This window comes from Protopterus annectens, chromosome 1.part0 (genome assembly GCF_019279795.1).
Source record: "Protopterus annectens isolate FY-2018-M chromosome 1.part0, PAN1.0, whole genome shotgun sequence".
In the NCBI taxonomy this organism is placed as follows: Eukaryota; Metazoa; Chordata; order Ceratodontiformes; family Protopteridae; genus Protopterus; species Protopterus annectens.
Genome location: NC_056725.1, coordinates 268,034,721 through 268,050,313, shown reverse-complemented (window position 1 = coordinate 268,050,313; position 15,593 = coordinate 268,034,721).

Genomic DNA, 15,593 nt, shown 5'->3' with positions numbered 1-15,593 from the left:
TGGATGTTCTAAAGACAAGTGCCAAATGCCCTCTGATTCTTTCTCTTTAAATTGATAACACAGTGCTGCTTCACATTACATCATTCTTAACAATTTTCTGTTTTCTCAGGTTAACAGAAACTCAAAGCTTAATAGCCCTTTTGATCTTGCAACTGGTCAGGAAGCCTGAGCAATAAAAGAAATTCTACGTGTAAATTCTAGCCATTAACTCTGGCCTCAAATCAATAGGAAGAATTCCGTCATTTAGACATCTCGGCTCTGAGTTTTGACATCAAGCAATTACACAATGCTTGACTTATCTGCTTTCCTACAGCAGAGTGCACTGTTGTTACATTTTTGCAGTTCCACATTTAACACAATTTTTTCCCATTTAAGAGAATAAGCATGTAGCTTATATTAATATTTACTAATGACAGAGTTATCTACAAAATTCTATATTGCTAGGCTGGCAGCCTTTACCTATCTTCACAATAATATGGAGTTATATAACATATTTAGGTATGTTTGAAAAATATTTATTAGTCCTGTTGTTCCTATCATGTTTGGAACTGTCTCAGTGTCTTTACTTCTTATTGCTATAGCCTCTGCTTGCCAACCATGGTATTTTATGACTTTAAGTCTCTCAGTATGTAGGACATTAAAATTACTGAGTAAAGGTTTTTGCTATGATTAATTACTTATATATCATTTTTTCGTTGCCTACTGTATCTGTTTTTTTTCTTTTGGTTTTACTTGCTTAACTGTTGGTATTAGATGATACCATGTGATCAGGATTCCTTAATTCTCAATAATATTTGGTTCATGCTTTCAGTTTTTCTCAGCTATTTCTTTATTGCATTGCACACCCCTCAAATGCAACAGCCACTCTGCATTACTGAGCCTTTTAGTGTACAGACCTTTGTCATGAGTATATTGCAACCAGCAAAGAGATGTGCAACTGTTTCTTATTCTGTATTACAGAACCTGCATTTGTCTGTTTCTCCCACTTTTTCTGTCAACTTTGTAAACCAAAATGTATTAAAACCACTATCTTGACATTCACCTCCAGACTGAACTAAGTGCTGCAGGCAGCTGGCTTACCCTCATGTACTGCCTGCAGTACCTAGTTCCACAAACAGGTGGAGCAACCATGTTGTCAACATGTCCCAATCATGTAAATGGGATTCTCCATTTAGTCAGTCTTGAACGTTATTGAACCTCGCTAATGTACAACACTGACAATCAGCACAGCGAATCAAACCTCTTTTGGAATGAGGTGCAGGGATCTGACTCTCAAATTTAGCATACACTAAATGGGAAATGCTTGAGCCTTACATTTTATACTGAACTCAAGCATAGAATAACTGCTCAGCATAAGATGTTACTGCACACGCAGTGCGTTTTGAATCCAGCCCATTATTTTAATACCTCAGTTTATCATTTTTCTGCAGGTTAGAGCGGCCAAACGGTAAGAACAGTGAAGTAAAGTGATATCGTAGTGAGGCCTGCTACAAGGTGGTGGAGATGGGAGAGCTGTCTTCCTGTAAAAAATGGTTTGTGTGATTTTATGTATTATACAGTTGCACAATGCTATTTTGATATTGAATATGTGTGCTTAGCCCTTATATTTACTAAAGGAAATAATTTTGTGCTGCCAGTGCCATTTGGTTGGGTTTAGAGTAGCTGGGTATTGAGGATTAGTAGTGGAACCCATTCAGGCAGTTATGCTCAAAGAAAGTGAAGTAAACAGCTCTTCCTTAGATGTCATACTCTTGTACAGACATGCCTTGTGGCACAACTGGCACACCATGTGGTGCTGTCTATTTAAACACAATAGCTGAAAGAATGCATTTAGTATATGACTAGTTGTTTTTCTGTGTGAGCAGCACATAATTGTGTGCAGAATCAAAGCTCAGCTTATCTGTGTTTAGTCTGGATTTGCCGCATTTTACTCATTTTGAATGAACATATGACATGGACAATTTATCTGCAACCATTGCCATTCTAAAAGCAAAACAGGAAGCTAACTGAATCTATTAGGTTGCTTGTGCTTGAGATTTTATTATGGAGATGTGTTTTTTAGATATTAAGCATACTCAGTAAAGCAATGCTATGCCACTTCATATAATAATTATAGCGTTACTACATGCATGCATCTCCAGTTTGTCCAGAAAAGTAAAAAACAGTGCTGCAGTCTTTTACCTACAGACAAGACACTATGCAAAACTCAGACTAAGTTATTAATGAAGCTATAGCTAACAGACAGCAGTAAAATATTAATAACTGACACAAAGCAATGCAATTCATTATACTATTCTGAGGTCCTTTGCTTTCTAAACATGTAAAAGTAGCTGGTCATACATAATAAAAGTCTTACTAGGCAAACCCAAGCTTGTTTCACTGCATAACAAATAGGGTTTGAGCAAACTGTAGTTGTTTCTTATCTGAGCCAAACAATTTCATTCCCCATGCTACACTGAAAAAAATACAAACAGAAGATGAAAGAAACTACTGCAGAATGGACACAGACACTTATGCTCCCATAGCATTAATAACAGGCTTCTACTCTCCTTCCTCATTAGTGCAAATAAAGCAGCTTGCATTACGCTTAGCAGGGAAGTACAAGACATTATATGGTCAATCATCCAATCCTATTAGTCTCAGCATAACCCCCTGAATGAGATGATTGTATGTATGCCTGTCAGAATCATGCCCTTGAGGTAAGAACATTCAAGATTAAAGTGCATGCCACATGCAGCTGAGTTTGTGGCATCAGATTTGCTCACAGCATGCATGCATTGAAACATGTTTCTGAGGTATGACTTTCTGAACTGATGGAGCTCAGAACAAGTGTACAATACTAAATAACCCCACCACTCATTACATTATACTGAGGCAACCTTACAACGCCCATGCTGTTTCAAGAGCTTGTTCTTGATCTCACTGCATTTTAAATTATTTGTGATTCTGAAGAAAGAATGCAATCATTAAACCAAAATCTAAAAGATCATAAGGCTCATCTGTTGCCTGAACTGGCATCAATATTTAAGAATTTACAGTGCTACAAGCAATTTTTTTTCTTTTCTGCTAGGTACTTCACTGCATGTGCCTAATGCGTATTTGATATTCTGCACAGCATTTGCCCTTATGGTGTCCTCTGGCAATCTGTTCAAGAAATTGATCTTTGTCCTTCTGAAGCAGTACTTCCATGTGTTGCTCCCTGTATTGAACCCTTAATCTTAAGTCCATGGTGTCATTTTCCATCACCCACCCTGCCACACTTCAGCTATTCCCTGATGCCCGCTAACAGAATGATCTTCGTAAGTTTCAATATTTCTGTCAGTCACCCATCCTTGTTTTGCAGTAAAATAACCTAGCCTGTTTTATAGACGATCCCATACTAGCTCCTTTTTTTGTTTTGTATTATTTGGCGTGCAATGCTAAAAGTAACAAAAGTATTGCAGGGTTTACAAAACAAATATATCAATGTTTAGCATTATAATTGGGAGTTGACTCAATACAAATTTCTGTAATCCATCACTTTTTTAAAGTTTACCTATATGTTGCTGATTGTTGTGTTGTTTGACTGGCACTAATTACTTAACCTCACAATAAGTATTTTCTCTCATTCTCCTTAAATAAGTCCTGCTGTGGTAATTAGCATTAAGTCTTCTGCAGCTCTTATATAATTATGCAGGTTTCCTTAGGATGCTCTGCTGTATAGATACATCATACTCAAGATGTCAAAGTTAGGTTTTCTTTTATGGCATTTTTATTACATTTCATATCACAGAAATTATATTGAAACAGAGAACAGTAATAATTATTTTTCTCTTTGGATATAGAGAAATCCACAAACACTATTTTTTGAAGATAATTATTCTATTGTTCTGTTGTTCTATTTTGTTACATTTTGTTTTGTCTCAACATTGGGGGATGACTGGCTTCACTTGGAAAATGCAATAAGTTGACCACAATGTCTTGTTTAATATAAACTGGTGGACCACTTTTCAGGGATTTATCTCTTTTTTTACACCAGAGTCAATCAGGGAGTTGTCATATATAATTTAGGGTGAAGCCAGGAGCAGAGCCCAAACAAGGGGAGGGGTCATTTTTTGTGTGGGTGTTTTTTTAATATTTTTAACTAACTGGTTTTCAATATTCATCTTTAAAAAACTAGTAGGTTGAAACAGAGTGCTTCAATTGCTCTTCCATTCTACTTAATGTATCATTTCTGTCTAAAAATGTATGTATGTATTTCTTACAATACATTCTGTAATATTTTCCCTCATTATTAAACAGAGTAGAGAAATATGTTAGATATTTTCTATGAGATTTATCCTTTCCTTAAGAAACATTGCTATAGTAGAAGAGGATAGGGGAACCACCTAAACCCCTGCAGAAGTCACTAACATGAACTTTATCAAGTACAAGTGCTGTTAAGTGCTAGGATCAGAAGAATTTTTTAAGGCTTGTGAAGCTTGAAATGTTTTTCAAGCTGTGTTGCGGTATTGAGGGAAGCTTGGAGATATACGTGTGTGTGTGTGTGTGTGTGTGTGTGTGTGTGTGTGTGTGTGTGTGTGTGTGTGTGTGTGTGTGTGTGTGTATGCATGTGTGTATTTTTTTTAAAAACAGAGAGAAAGAGAAAAAAGAGATGTAGTATGTGTCCTTGCTCAGCACTCTTCACTACATTCGCATGCATCAGCACAAATGTTCAGTAATCAACACAAATCAGCATGCACCCAAAAGAGCAGAAAGGAAAATGGGATAATAGCAGTAAGTAAGGCATGCAACAGAAGGGACAGAAAGGAGTCGGAGGGGAGTGGGTCAGATATATTTGTTGCAAACCAGCAATTTGGCAAATGAGTTTCTTCATAGGAAGCAGCTATAGGGCCTGTAGGAACAAGCCAGTTAGTTAGCAGTGGCAGCGAGAGCTCTCACATGATGGGCAGGTCAGCTGCAGGGTTAGAGGCATCAAGTTGTTAGGCAGGGGACAGGCAACATAGCAGAAATATGTAGAGCGTGACACAATTGGTACAAAACAGGAAGACAAGTTAAAAAAAATGAAAAGAACAAGAGCATAGGGATATTCATAGGGTCATAGTCGATTACTAGGCTATTGACCCAGAAGTCATTTTAAGCCTAGTCATTTCAACCCCATGTAATACCATAGAAGTACTAGCCAATACCCAAGATTTCATATAGTGATGACTGCCCATGTCCAGGAAGGTTGTGGGTGCTATCCGCAGTAAGACTTTATGGTGCCCCATCAACTCATCCTGGTTCCTCTTGAGCAGTGTTATAGAGGTGTTCTGTTTCACATGAATTGGTAGCCTGTTCCAAAGATGTGACAGTTGCTAGGAGATAAATGTGTCCCTTCAGCATGTCCTATTTAAGTCACAGGAATATTTATATCCCTGGAATGGCAGCCCTAGACCCATTTGATTTATGGATATGCAGTAAGGTCATTTGGTTTGGATATTTGGTTGCTCTGTAGGCTAGACATTAGTCTCCCCTAAGACATTTATATGATATAGAGTATAGTGACAGGGACTTTTCTCAGTCTGTGTAAGGCACATGCTGGAGGCCCTTGATCTTCTTTGTTAGAAACCTCTGAAGTCTCTCTAATTGCTGCAGATACTTAGTATCATACATAGTGAATGGGGCATTATATTCGATTATGGACAAACAAGTGCTAAGTATAGGGGGCTGATGCTTTTAATAATCAAGTGAGCTACATGAAAAGCTTTCCTTACAATTGTAGATATGTGGTGGTCGAAGTTAAGGTTGCGCTCAACCAGTGAATCCAGGTCCCTTGCCACTTCAAACGTACTTAGAGTATTGTTGTTGATTTGATAGTGTGAAGGGACATTGTTTGTGCTGAAGGGAATGATGATGCATTTCTTTGCATTCTATTTGAGACCTTGATGAATACACTGATCGTTGGTCTGTGTGAGAACCTCCTGGAGTATACTGACATCATTTGGGGATTCGATGATTACACCTACGTAGTTTGCAGTCATCTGCAAACTTGATCAGCCACAACCCTTTGATTTTGACCTGAACTTCTGAGAAGTTTATACCAAACAGTAGGGGACCCAGCACTGACCCCTGTGGCATCCCGATGGTAACAAGTCTGCTAGTTGATGTGGATTCACCCACTTTGATAGCATGTGTCTTATTTGTGAGCCAGTTGACAACTCATTTTACAGCAAAGGGGTTTACATTCAGTTTTCTAAGTTTATTGGTAATGCCTGAATGTGGGATTGTGTTGAAAGCCTTTGCAAAGTCAAGGTACGCTGTCTACACAGATTTGCCCTCATCATTGACCAAAGTCACACTTCCAAAGAAATCCACCAGATTTAACAGACAGGATCTGCCCTTTACAAAGCTGAATTGGGTAGGATCCAGGGTTTGGATGTCATCTATGTCTTATTTATGAGGTCCATAATAATACGTTCCATGGCCTTACAGAAGAGGCTGTTCAGCCTTATGGGTCTGTAATTCCCCAGGTCTGTTGATATGCCACCATTGTGGAAGGGAATAACTGTAGCTGTTCACCATTCTGCAGGAACAAAGCCTGTGATTAGGCTATGTTTGAAAAGGGTACTTAGTGGTGGTGCTAGTTCATGTTTTAGTCTGTTTAGAAGACAGCCTTGGATGTCATCTGGTCCCACAGAGGCTTTGTTCTTTGCCTTGGACAGGGCTTTGAGGTCCTGTTCTTCAGATATATAAGGTGGGGGGGAGTCTTGCCAAATCTATCCACTAGCAGGATCGCTATTTCTGTGGGGTCAGTGTGTGTGATACCGTTGACCACTAGTTTTGCACATGCTTGGGTCCTACCCTTTAGGTTACACACATAGCTGTAAAAGGTGTTATTATTTATTTATTTTATTTATTTGTCATTTGTTAACTGGGTTAGTCCGACTGGACCAGTGGCCCATTTTCAGTGGAGACCCAAGGAGAAAAGCTCCAGCTTACAATACAATTGAGTATATTTTGAGAAACATTACAAAAGAAATGGTGCACATTACAGGAAATACAAATCTTGGACAGTATAGAACGAAAAAATAAACAGCAAATGAGCATGTGCAGTTAAGGTTAAACATTTGTATTAGTTTGGTATTATGTAAGAAAATGTATGTAGGTGAGATACCAATGTAATAGGTATTGCTGCTGTCTTCAGAGCTCAAAGTATTATTGTAAGAAGAGAATTCAGAGTAATAAATGAAGACAGCCTAGGTAGAAAAATGAGAGATAGCAAAGAGGTATAAATGGAGAGAGTGGGAGGGATTAACTAGGATCTTGGCAATGGCAGGCGCCAGCATTTATGAGGAAAGTTTTAAGTTTGGATTTAAAGAGTTTTGTGCTAGTAATGGTTCAGATGTTAGGGAGGAGTGTGTTCCAAGCTTGGGCGACACTGTTTTTGTAATGAAGTTTGACAATATTTTTGTTGGGTTTGTAGGTGTTGAGTAGCTGCTGGTCAGAGCTACTGAGAGTGCAGGATGGGGTGTAAAGGGATATAAGAGAAGAGACAGGCTAAGGGATTAGAAAGTAATGAGTGTGTGAGATGCAACTTGGAGAGAAGCAGGTGCTGGGAGAAACTAGCCAATGAAGTTGTTTTAAAGCAAGGCAATGATGTGATTTATAGGGTTGATTACTGGCAAATCTTCCAGCACTGTAATAGGTTTGATGGAGTTTAGCTAGAAGTGTGGATTGTAAATGAGTAAAGATAGGAGAAGAGTATAGTAGACATGGAAGCTTGAGCTAGAGTTTGTTTGGAGTCAGGGGCTAGGTAATGTTTATGTCTGTAGAGTAAGCCACGTTTTTGATTTGTTTTTTGATACAGTGCTGTATATGGATATCAAATTTTAATTGGTCATCAATTGTAATACCAAGGAGCTTTCTATGTGGGTCAGCTTGAATAATGGTGTTATCAAGAGAAGAAATGGTGAAGATGGTTTTGAGGTGATAAAGGGATTTGGGAAGAAAGAATAGAAGTTTGGTTTTCTTGGGGTTATCAGGTGGTTGTTGGTTAACCATTTTTCTATGGACAAAAAGGTGTTTTGAGTGATTGAGAGGAAGTTGGAAATGTTATTAGAATAGGAGATAACAGTGGAGTCATCTGATTATTGTATCAGGGTGGTGTTTGTACAGAAGGTGTGCAGTTGGTTGGTAAAAATATTAAAGAGTGATAGACTGAGATCAGGTAACTTAGCAATAAGTTTTGAATGACAGACTGAATTGAAAGCTTTTGAGAGATCAAAAAAGAGGCAAAGAAACCCTATGGTTATCTTTGGCAGTACTTGCTAGGTTTCTCTCAAAGGAACTCTTGGAGGATGTTCAGTCAGAATGTATAGCAGTCAGTAATAAACACGGGCAGAGGAGAGAGAAGCAAATAGCACTGGGTGATGAGTATTTGACTGACATGACTAGAACAAAATCAAACAGGTCAAGACAGCCGAGTCTACACAATGGATAGGAAGAAGCCATCCTGGGACAGGAAGAGTCAGGGGAAGTTAAGGAGTTACACATACTAGGCAGGACCAAAGAGGTCCAGAAGAAAAGAAAAGAAGAGCCAGAATACTGGAGCACAAGAAGAAAAAGAAGGAATGATAAATTACTGTAGGAAAAATGAGTAAGGGTGTTGGAAAAAGAAAGGCAGACTGGAGACAATAGATAGATCAAGCATAGGCCATATCTGAAAGGAAATGTAGAATTTATACAACGCACTAGATTAATAGTTGCCTGGAAGAAAGAGAAGAATGCTCGTAGGTATCTCAGTAGGAGTGATGGGGGCAAATGATTCTATCATCAAGGCCATCAAATGAGGAAGGAGGAATGAAGAAGCCACTTAGATATAAGAATTCTCCATGTTAGGAGTCTCTACTAGGACTCCTCAGGGTCTGAATTGCCTGGCAGTGGTCTAGCATGTCATCATCATCTGTGTCCAATAGGGGAGCTGCCATGGGAGCCACTTTGTGTCAAAGTTCAACACAGTAAAGAAAAAAAAAACATATATGCATAATAATGCATAATACTTATTCCACAAAAGCTACATCATATTCAAACTGACACCTACATTTAAAACAAAAATTGCAATAAAACACTCACTATTTATTTAAAAATAAAACAAAAAAACAACCGGTAAGTGCTTACATTCATAAAGAACTTCTTCAGACCTGGTTGCTCCAAATACAAACCTCACATTTATATGTTGCTCAAATCACATGATCTAAAACATTAGCAGTGTTTTAACCCTATTTTACATAACACTGCTATAAACTTTTCTTTTTCATTCATACCTGGATCTGAACCTATGTTTAACCTCACTTGCCAAGCATATTCTTTCCAGTTTAAATCTTCTTCTGTATCCCATCTTTTGTCTGCATTTAAAACTTGGTCAGTAATAATAAAACTGAACCCGACTTTGACATTATTATGATAATTAACAACGTGTCTTGCTAAAGCAGTAGTCACATCCAGCTTTTCAACTGCCCTTAGATGTTCATAGATTCTACTGTGGAAGCTACGTATAGTTCTTTCAATATAGAATCCATTACAATAATTACATAATGCTAGGTACACAATAAACTTGGACTTACAATTATAATTGCCCTTAATATTAATGGTGTAATCCCTAGCCCTTACTACTATTTTGTTACCTAGTCTCACAAATTTACAATAATTGCAGTTCTCACATCTTGACATCCCTTTATAACTTATAGGAGTATTATATCTTTTGTTTTCTAAAAGATCCTTAAGACTTTTCCCTCTCTTAGTAACAAAAATAGGTTTCTCACATAAAAAATTACTTAACTCTTGAAAGTTCTTTAAAAAATTCCAATTGTTTGTAATTATCTGCTTTATACGGTACAAATCTACTGAATTGTCCAATGTACAACTTAAATTGTAATCTACTACTCCTCCATTCTTTTCTATATCATTAAATGTCCCCTTTTCTCTCACAGCTTTGATTTTTGCTATTGCTTCACTTATTACCACCACAGGGTAACCTCTTATCAGAAATTTCTTTCTTAAAATCTCACATTCTTCTAAAAAATACTCATCTTCATCAGTGAGTCTGTTGATTCTATAGAACTGACTAAACACAATATTATTTTTCAAATGTACACTATGTAAGCTACTATACTCCAAGTAACTATTACTTTGAACATCTTTTTTATATATTTTGACCAAGATTTTATCCATTTTTTATATACAGTCAGATCCAGGTAATTCACACTAATTTTGCTTCTATTAAAAGAAAATTTTAAATAACCAGTAACATAATTTAAATATTCACAAAAATTCAACAATTCCGATTCAGGACCTTCCCATAAAAATCACATCATCTATAAAACGCTTGCAAAAATAAATATTATTAGCAAATGTGGAATTAAAAATGAATTCCCTTTCCCAACTAGTCATAAACAAATTGGCATAGCTTGGGGCCATGGCTGCCCCCATAGCTATACCTTTGTTTTGTTTAAAAAAATCTGTTGTCAAAAGTAAAAAAAATTGTAAGGCAATACCACATCTAAAAGTTCAGCCAACAAACTGATTTTCTCACCAGTGAAATAAGAACAACCCCTCAAAACTCCTGTAACCCTCTCGATTCCCCCTTCATTGGGAATTACATTATACAATGAACATATATCTGCAGTTACTAACCATGTGTCATCTCTCAAAGAAACATTTTTCACTCTTCTTTAAAATTGAACAAATCTTTGATATGTGATTCTGCTGAAGTGACTGCTTTTTGCAAGCATCTATCCACATATATAGCCATGGACTCAGTTTTGCTGCCACTATTGGCTACTGCAGGCCTAAAACTTGGTATATCCAAGTTATTGTGTATTTTGGGCATGCCAAAAAAACTTCCCACCTTAGGGGTATTGACACAGAAAAAAACAGCTAATTAATTGTGGATTCTTCCTTCCACCAACCATTCCTCAATTAATGAGTTGATGAAATTAAAACTTTTATCAATATCCATTCAATTAACTTTTGCATAAAAATCAGCATCAGATAGTACATCGTAGATGCTCTTTTTTGTAAAAACTATAGTCTATGACTACTACTGCATCCCCCTTGTCAGCTTTGGTGATATAAATATCTTTATCATCCATTAGCAGCTGTAAGGCATCCTTCTCAGTCCTAGACATATTGTAAATACCATTCTTACTGTGGTTATTCAATACATCTCACTTTTTCACACGTGATCAAAAATGCTTCTAACTCTGGCCTTAGGGGAGGATTGAAAACACTAGGTTTCCTAAAGCCATATAGCTTACATGCCCTATCTTGAAAAAGACATTTCAAATGTATTTTTCATACAAACCCCCTCAAAGCATTAATCATAGACACAATATTGGCCATTGAAGATGGCACAAAATTGAGTCCTTTGCTGAGAACATTAATTTGCTCTATAGTTAGCACCACAGAAGACAAATTCACTATTCATTTGATTTTAAAGAATATGTGAAAAATGTTTCTTTGAGAGATGACACATGGTTAGTAACTGCAGATGTATGTTCATTGTATACTGTAATTCCCAATAAAGAGGGAATCGAGAGGGTTACAGGATTTTTTGGGGGATGTCTTAATTTCACTGGTGAGGAAATCAGTTTGTTGGCTGAACTTTTAGATGTGACATTGTCTTACAATTTTTTACTTTTGACAACAGATTTTTTAAACAAAACAAAGGTGTGGCTATGGGGGCAGCTACGGCCCCGAGCTATGCCAATTTGTTTATGACTAGTTGGGAAAGGGAATTCATTTTTAATTCCACATTTGCTGCTAATAATATTTATTTTTACAAGTGTTTTATAGATGACTTTTTTTTTATGGGAAGGTCCTGAATCGGAATTGTTGAATTTTTCTGAATATTTAAATTCTGTTACTGGTTATTTAGAGTTTTCTTTTAATAGAAGCAAAATTAGTGTGGATTACTTGGATCTGACTGTGTATAAAAAATGGAAAAAAATCTTGGTCAAAATATATAAAAAATGATGTTCAAAGTAATAGTTACTTGGTGTATAGTAGCTTACATAGTGTAAATTTGATATAATCAACAGACTCACTGATGAAGATAAGTATTTTTTAGAAAAATGTGAGATTTTAAGAAAGACATTTCTGATAAGAGGTTACTCTATGGTGGTAACAAGTGAAGTAATTGCAAAAATCAAAGCTGTGAGAGATAAGGGGACATTTAATGCTATAGAAAAGAATGGAGGAGTAGTAGATTACAATTTGTTGTACATTGGACAATTCAATAGATTTGTACAGTATAAAGCAGATTATTACAAATAATTGGAATTTTTAAAGAACTTTTAAGAGTTAAGTAACTTTTTATGTGAGAAACCTATTTTTGTTAATAAGAGAGGGAAAAGTCTTAAGGATCTTTTAGAAAACAAAAGATATAATACTCCTATAAGTTGTAATGGGATGTCAAGATGTGAGGACTGCAATTATTGTAAATTTGTGACACTAAGTAACAAACTAGTAGTAAGGGCTAGGGATTACACCATTAATATTAAGGGCAATTATAATTGTAAGTCCAAGTTTATTGGGTACCTAGTATTATGTAATTATTGTAATGGATTCTATATTGAAAGAACTATACATAGCTTCTACCGTAGAATCTATGAACATCTGAGGGCAGTTAAAAAGCTGTATGTGACTGATGCTTTAGCAAGACATGTTGTTAATTATCATAATAATGTCAAAGTGGGGTTCAGTTTTATTATTATTGACCAAGTTTTAAATGCAGACACAAGATGGGATGCAGACGAAGATTTAAAATGAAAAGAATTTGCTTGGCAAGTGAGGTTAAACACAGGTGCAGATCCAGGTATGAATGAAAAAGAAAACTTTAAAGCAGTGTTATTTAAGTAAGGGTTAAAATACTGCTAATGGTTTAGATCATGTGATTTGAGCAACATATAAATGTGAGGTTTCTATGTGGGGCAACCAGGTCTGAAGAAGTTTTTTATGAATGAAAGTGCTTACAGGTTGTTTTTTTTGTTTGTTTGTTTTATTTTTAAATAAATAGTGAGTGTTTTTTTGCTATTTTCATTTTGGATTTATTTTATGACACCTAGATTTGATAACTTTTCTGTATGTGATATTAGAGCACTGTATGACCATATGCAACTGTAATACCCTATGTGATGAAAAGCATGAATCCAATTTATAACTATACAAAATGGCATATAACATACATCACAGTAATGCAAAACAGGCTATCATAAACTATAATCAGATGTGCACCTAAATAATGTTAAAGACAGTATGGGGTATGCCATTAACATGATCAAAACATATAAGACAGGACATGAAACATATTTATTCAAGGTATATCACAATACAATATAGCCATTATTGAAACATGTCAGACTATATGACCTTTAAGGTCTTTTTAGACTTTGTATAGCAATACAATTGTGAGGATAGCAGGGTACAGTCATGATTATGCAACATTCCCAATATTCTAACATTCACATGCATTGATAATATTAATAGAAGGCCATGTGCCCACTATACAGTGTCAGTATGTTATTCCAGTATAGTACATGGCATATAGCACAGTTTATCAAAGACAATGTTATTGTTACTTGTGCAATTACAAATACATCAGCAAACAGCATGGATGCAAAGCTCACTTGTACACAGCCCAAAAGTACATATACTACCATTAGAAAAAACAATATTAACATATTTATCCATTCAGACCATGCCCAACACAAAGCAATTAGCATACAAAGCTCATAACAATAACAATCTGAAAAACTGCCAGACCGTCTTACTTTCACACATCAGTATTCCTATGTGTATCTTGCACATTTATGTTGAGGTGTCAATGTGCCAATTATTTTTCCACTATAAAGCATTTTATGTACAAGTAATGTCTCATGTTGACATACCCTGAATAACATATGTTTATTCTAAATATATAGTAAGAAGAACAAGCAGTGGTAAACTTAAAACATATATGCAAATGAGATGACCAATGCAATATGGTTAATGCCTGACATCACAACATCATGGAATTAGAATAGAATAAAAAACCTTAGAGCAACTGGACAATCAAAACCAAATGCACACACGCACACACAGTACTGCTTATCAGCAAACGTAGCACTGTCATTACATACATTTGCATTTTACTTATATATGCATCAGTACAATTAAACCATCATAACAAGTACATGACTCTGCATCAAATAAAACAATTTCAGGATGGCTATATAAAATTGCAAAACATGTGGAGCTTAACTACATACCAAACATATTCGGCAAACAGATCTTTGAAATAGCAAACACCCACTGGAAACAAGATATACATAACATAAACAATGAACAGCAACATATACAGAACTTTTATCACTTAATATGACAGTTATACACAGATGTGCGTCATTTATGTTGTAACAAAAAAAAACATAAATAGCAGGCATCAGACATACCCTGCTAATAAGTTCAGGACAACAATTAAAGTAAATTTATATTTTTTTTCACAATAAGGCAGTGACTATTACATTTACCATGCAGATACATTATGGTTAGTCTAGCATTAATATCAGCATTCCTGAAGGTGCAATCAAGACTGTTTTTTTTCAACTATGTTATGTGTCTTTCTGGGGAAATAAATGTTCACAGTTATAACACATGCTTCTCTCCCTTAGTTGCTCCTCCAGCCTGTGCATAGGCTCAATGCACATAAAATGGTTACTGGCATGTGCTTCACCGACTGCAAAAAAGGATAGTACTGCCATTGCAGGATTGTGCCAGTTCAACATATGATGATCGCTGTGTACAACAAAACAATGAAAAACATTGGGCATTGCATGTCAGCTAGCCTTGATATGAAATACAGTGTTACTCTATATGCATCCATTTATTGCTCTCTTACTCTGAATACTACACACACACACACACACACACAGACACACACACACACACACACACACACACACACAAACTGGGGGAACTGAGAATTAAACCTACAACTCACGTCTCTGTTTCTACTACAAGTCCGACTCTTACTTGCCTAACTAATCCATCTTGGCTGTGAATGCCTGTACTGATGGAAGTTACAAACCTCAACTGTATGAATATGCAGGGAAGAATTAAAAAATGTGAATTTATGCTTCTAAATTATAGGATGAGTAAAAGAAAAGTACAACTTCTGCCGTGTGCTTTGTATTTGACCCACAAATCTATGCAATGTTGAGTGCATTTCAGCACATTGCTCACAGCAATACCAAACAGATATAACACTTCAGAGCTCAGAGTGTCAAACATTGCAATAAAACACATAACTGTGCTTGAAAAACATAACTACACATTATAGGAATAACTGTTCATCAGTGATATTTAATAAATCAACACGTCATTTAGGCAGGATGGTAGCCAATGTTAAACAAGAATGGATTATAACATAATATTGTACCATTCAAAATGTATAGGTAATATATGCATGTATTACCAGAATTTATACATACAGCTATATAGACATAAATAGGATTCTTCCAGAAACTTTGCAAATAATGAAAATATTCACAGTCATCAGAGACAGTAACACACCACATAAATACTAGATGTGTGAA